The sequence below is a fragment of the Chiroxiphia lanceolata genome, chromosome 8 (genome assembly GCF_009829145.1).
Source record: "Chiroxiphia lanceolata isolate bChiLan1 chromosome 8, bChiLan1.pri, whole genome shotgun sequence".
In the NCBI taxonomy this organism is placed as follows: Eukaryota; Metazoa; Chordata; class Aves; order Passeriformes; family Pipridae; genus Chiroxiphia; species Chiroxiphia lanceolata.
This window is the reverse complement of record NC_045644.1, coordinates 36,007,728-36,013,727: the sequence shown is the minus strand read 5'-3', so window position 1 is coordinate 36,013,727 and position 6,000 is coordinate 36,007,728.

The window sequence follows — 6,000 nt, the reverse complement described above, 5'->3', positions numbered from 1 at the left end:
CCAAAAAATCCTCCCTGGAAAGAAAATGTTGCAACTATTACCACATCTTTGGCTTCTCTCTTACCATAATTGTGTTAATGTTCATCTAATTATTAAAAAAAAATAAATAAATAACACAACAGTTTTCTAAATATAAATGCCTCGAGGTTGCCTGGGCTGGTCGTTGCATAGATCTGGTTCTCTCCTCTTGGTTTTCAAGAGGATTTCGGGCTCTTTCCTCCTGTCCTGTGGTGACACCTTCTGGGCCCTGCTCACACTGCACAAAGCAGCGACACCGGTTGGGGACAGCCCAGAAACCATTTCTGGCCATTAAGGGACCTCTAATCTGGACCAAAAAAAATATCTCTCTTCAGTTTTCCCACCGGGATTATCCTCCTTAGGGCTTTCTTGTCTGGGAAAAGCTCCACCCAACAAACCCTCACCCCGTTCCCAAGAGCTGACTGGTTTTACTGGCTTTGTTTTCCAGCTCAGTTGAGCAAAAGGAGGGCTCAGAAGTTGGGTGTGGGGTGCAGGTCACCCCTCATCTTCCCAATCCCAAGCATCTTGGACCTTCATGCTTTATCCAAAGGCTACTTCAACTTCCCAAACTGCCTATATCCCCAAATAAAGCCTGGTTTGGCCTTTTACCTCAGGCAAGACAGGAATGTCCTGTCTCTGCAATGAAAATGAGGAATATCTATTCCAGAATGCAAATCTTTACCAAAAAAAATGCCACTAAATGTAGGGGCACCTAAGACAACTCCCCCAGGCTGTGGCCTGCAGAGCTCTTTGGGGAGGTATGAAGGTCTCATTGCTCATTTTAGCTCCCTGTCACTCCACAGCACACGTGAGAGATGCTCTGAGCAGGAGCTCAATGCCCACATCTCACCTGGAACCTCGTTGGATCACGGAATCACAGAATCAACCACATTGGAAACGACCTCTGAGATCATCAAGTCCAACCCTTGATCCAACCCCGCCGTGGTTCCCAGCCCATGGCACTGATGCCACATCCAGTCTCACCTTAAACACCTCCAGGGACAGTGACTCCACCCCCTCCCTGCCCAGCCCATTCCAATGGCTGATCACCCTGTCTGTAAAGAATTTCTTCCTGATATCCAACCTAAACCTCCCCTGGCACAGTTTAAGATCCAGCCCTCTTGTCCTACTGCTGGTTCCTGGGAGAAGAGCCCGACCCCCCACCTGGCTCCCCCCTCCTATCAGGGAGTTGCAGAGAGTGAGGAGGTCTCCCCTGAGCCTCCTCTTCTCCAGGCTCAACAACCCCAGCTCCCTCAGCCTCTCCTCACACCACTTGTGAGTAACTATTAACCCAGCCCTGATCTGCTGCAGCCTCCTGGATAATGAACTGCAACAAGGCAAACACAGAGGTGAGGAGCTCAGTGTGTTTAAGGAGGGAATACACACAACTTTCAGCACCTTCTCATTTAATTAAATAAACTTTAACACAGGAAATGGAAAATCAATGATAATGGTAAAAGTGGTTCTAAGTGCTGCTGGCTTGAATACAAGGTTTGTCACACCAAAATGATCTCACAGAATCATTCAGGTTGGAAAAGACCTCTGAGATCATCGAGTTCAACCATCCCCCAGCACTGCCCAGCCCACCACTGACCCCTGTCCCCAAGTGCCACATCCACATGGCTTTTAAATCCCCCCAGGGGTGGGGACTCCACCCCTGCCCTGGGCAGCTGTGCCAGGGCTATGTCAGGCACCCAAGTGCCAAATGAGCTGTTTCCTGGAGAGCATTAGCACAAAGAGTCTGGTATTGAGTTCTGTCTCTGTTTTATCCCTCTTCCCCCACATCTTGCCAAATAACTTGAGCTGGGAGAAAGGCTGTTGGTCATCTGGAGGTTTTATCCTGTGCTCACATGGAGAAAAGGGGAGACTGACCTGCAGGAAGCACAGGGTGGTGGAAACAGGTGAAAAAGTCTATGAAACAGGTAAAAAAGGCCCCATCCATTTTGCACCTAATCCCTGGAAGTGTCCAAGGCCAGGTTGGACAGGGCTTGGAGCAACCTGCTCTACTGGAAGCTGTCCCTGCCACCCAGGGGGTTGTAAAGAGGTGGTCTTTAAGGTCCCTTCCAACCCAAATCATTCTGGGATTGTCCAATGGGTTGTTCTTGGTCCCAGGTGAAGGGAGGGACGAGGGTCCCAGGGATAGGTGAGGGCGAGGCCTCACAGGCAACACCATGTTAAGTGAGTTTATATAACGACTTTATAGCCCTTAAATGAAAGGAAAGGGAGGAAGGATCCTCCCTCCAAGGAGAGGAATTCTCTTTATCAGCAAGTGAGAAAGCCTAAACACTAATTCAGCCTTAAAACCATGCTGCAAACCCCACAGGTCCTTTTCCCTACCACCTGGAGCTGGATGCAGTGACACTGGTGCAGGGGACAGAGTGACCTGGCAGAGTCAGAACCAGATGTGTGGCCAAAAAAAGCCTCTCAGGAAAACCCCTCTGCTCTGTGAGGGAGCTGGAGCAGCCCACAAAGCACAACTGCCCCGAACAGCTCATCAGTGGATAAATCATTAACACTCCCACTGGAAAGGGTGTTCTTTGTAAGATGAACACCAGGCAAATGCTGATTCCCAGCTCCATCAGGCATCCCACACACACTCATGTTTTTACACTTCAATAAAACCAAACCTGAATACGTGAGAAAGCTCCGTGTCTGGAGCAGCAGGAGCAGCTGAGGGAGCTGGGGGGGCTCAGCCTGGAGAAAAGGAGGCTCAGGGGGGACCTTCTGGCTCTGCAAGTCCCTGACAGGAGGGGGGAGCCGGGGGGGGGGTCGGGCTCTGCTCCCAGGGAACAAGGGACAGGAGGAGAGGGAACGGCCTCCAGCTGTGCCAGGGGAGGCTCAGGTTGGCCAGGAGGAGGAATTTGTTGCTGGAAAGGGTGGTGAGGCCTTGGCGGGGGCTGCCCAGGGAGGTTTGGAGTCCCCAGCCCTGGAGGTGTCCAAAAGATGTGTAGATGTGGCACTTGGGGACAGGGGTCAGTGGTGAACACGGCAGTGCTGGGTTAAGGGTTGCACTCCATGATCTTGGACAGCTTTTCCAACCTTAACAATTCTATGATCCTGTGACCCACTGACTTTTTTCAGCTTCCCAATTTCAGCTTTTCAGACTTGAAAAAAATGCTGTAAAACACCTTTCCCACCTTCTGTGCCCCCCCCCTCCAGTGCCACATCTTGCAGAGGCTGTGATGCAGCCCCAGCTCATGTGCTGTGACTTCAGAGCCGTGATAAGTGGAAGAAAATCGGCCCTAATGTTCTAATACAAATTAAAAAAACTCTCCAAGAAAAGTCATGATTTGTTCATGCTGATGGTTTCAGGGAGGGCAGCATTTTGCCCAGAGAAGCTGTGGCTGCCCCTGGATCCCTGGAAGTGTCCAAGGCCAGGTTGGAGCAACCTGGGCTAGTGGAAGGTGTCCCTGCCCATGGCAGGGGGAGGGACTGGATGAGAGTTGAGGTCCCTTCCAACCCAAACCATCCTGGGATGATTCTGTGATTTAACTTGCAGATCAGGTGGGAAAATTCGACCAGGTAAAATCACAGTCTTGCTTTTCTGGCCTGTACCACAAGGGGGACTCTCCTACAACTTTAGAGGGGGAAAGGAATTTCAAGGAAGAGGGAAAAGACGAGTAAATCTGTTCTGCTGCTGCATTTGCAAATCCCATTTTAGGCTTTAAATTTTTAATCTGTTAATCTGCAGAATTCATTCAGAGTATCAGTTGGTGTTCATGTCCAGCTGCTGCCCTGGCTCCTTCCAGCTCCTGGTGTGATGCTGCAAATATCCTCTTAGTTCTTATTAACGACTTAAGAGACTTGGTTGATGCACTTTAGACAGAAATTCCAAACCGAAACGCTGCCCACTCATAGATGATATATCATATGACCCACTCTGATGACACTCCAGGGCTGGGAGGACCCGGGGGGCTGCCAAGGCACACCCAGGGCAGGAGCCAGGAGTTGGCAGAGGTGGAGGGTCAGAGGGTCACAGGACAGGCTGGGGAAAATGGCATGGAATTGTTCTGGGAGAGAGGGAAGAGGTGCATGGCCCAGTGCTGCTCAGCCTGAGCCCTCCCAGAGTCACATCTGCCTTAGAGTAATGCTTTATAAGTGGCCAGAAGGAGAACAAAAGCACAATTTAAGGTTTTTGTTAACATGGCCATATTTTACTGTGTTTTTCTGTACTTCTTACTAGCACTTGGCTCCTGTGAAAGCTTGGTACAAACATCACTCCACTTCAGACACCTCAGACACAGCACATCATAAGGTTTATCAGCATTCAGGGTTTAGGGAAGACAATGCACTGAAAATCAAGATTTAGAAACACAAGCTCTGTTCCCTCTACCTTTAAGGAAATGGATATAACAGGGTCAATAACTATCAGTGTCTAGGAAGTTAATATAATAGTCAATAACTATCCCCCTGAAGTCCCTGTACAGTGCCTTTCTTGGCTAAAATGGAAGAGAAACCTTGAGTATCCCTAATTGAAAACTCTAATTGAAACTCAGCTTCATTTAGTGGGAGGTGGTGGGTTTATGGTGAAAGTCAGGGGAGATAGGGACTAAAATGGAGCTGAGAATGATCTGCCACTTCAAACAAAGGTGGAGGTGACCTCACAGCTACTTTAAAAGCTTCTCCAAAGAAGAGACATTATCATTTTAATTAGAGCTTCATTTTAGTGGGGAGAAAACTCAGATTACACAGCTGTCATAATTCTCATTATAAGAGAGCAAATAATTGTTCTTACTCAACACATTAAATTGCTATTATATCTTCAAAACACTATCTAAAACCAAAAGTCAAAGGGTTTTGGGGGTTTTTTTTCTGCTGGAGGACAGTGTTTGGAATGTTCTGCCAGGCAAAGTGCAGCAGCAACGGGCACATCCCATCTCCTGCTGGATGTACAACCACAGCTTGTGGAAATTTGATTAATTTCCTACCCTTCCATCCAATTGGGATGAAATGGGTCATTTGGTTCAGAAATTATTGGGAATTATCCTGGCGGGTGGGTGGACACTGCACTCGTGCCAGCGTTGTTTCCCTAGGAAATAAAACTGAAAACAGGAGCGTAGCAAGAACATTATTAAAAAAAAAAAAAGAAAAAAAAAGAGGTCTTCAAATCTTAGGAGAACTAATTAGTATCTCACAACTGCTGGAAAACTAATTATTGATGGGCTAATTTTGCCCAGGTATCTGGGGTAGGGATGCACATGGGTGCAGTGGTGCTGCAGTGAGCACTCACCAAAGGACACGGGCATGGCCGTGGAGAACAGGGCTCTTTGCCAAATACAACGAGCCCAGTCAAGCCTGTAAATAAAACAGTAAGTTTGAGAAGAACTTGAATTGCTGAAAGTTCTGAATTTCTGTTGTTTTCAGTCTGCCTTTGGGATTCCAAGCTAATGAGAAGCAGTGCTATAAGATTCTTGGGGTGGTCCTGGGCAGGGCCAGGAGTTGGGCTTAATGATCCTTGTGGATCCCTTCCAACTCAGGGTATTCTATTCTATTCTATTTCTATGCAGAAACTTTGGTTGGTTGTCTTTGGAGATTTTAGTGATGCCATAAGATCTAAACTAACACTCCTTTCTCTGGGTTCAGCTACAAAGACGATTCTGGAAAGGTGTTATTAACCAGGGCTGTAAAACCTCAACACTTATTTCCTGTACCTTTTCTAAAAGGTAACTCTGAAAGTTCTATTTTAATGTAGGGTAGGAAAGAGAATAAATGCTTGGTTTGGGGATTGTATTTTCCTCTTCAGTTCAGCCACACTGAGCTGTATTCAACTGTAAATGAGATCTCCCCAAATCTGACCAGACATTTTGTTTTTTCATTTATATATAAACCAAACCTTTCATAGAAAGATGGAGAGGGATTAAAGACCAACCAAACTCACACACTATTGCTGTTCCATGAGAACATGAAGAGGTGTCAGAGGAGGTTTAGAATCACAGAAATCATAAAATTGCAGAAGAGTTTGGGTTGGAAGGGCCTTAAAGC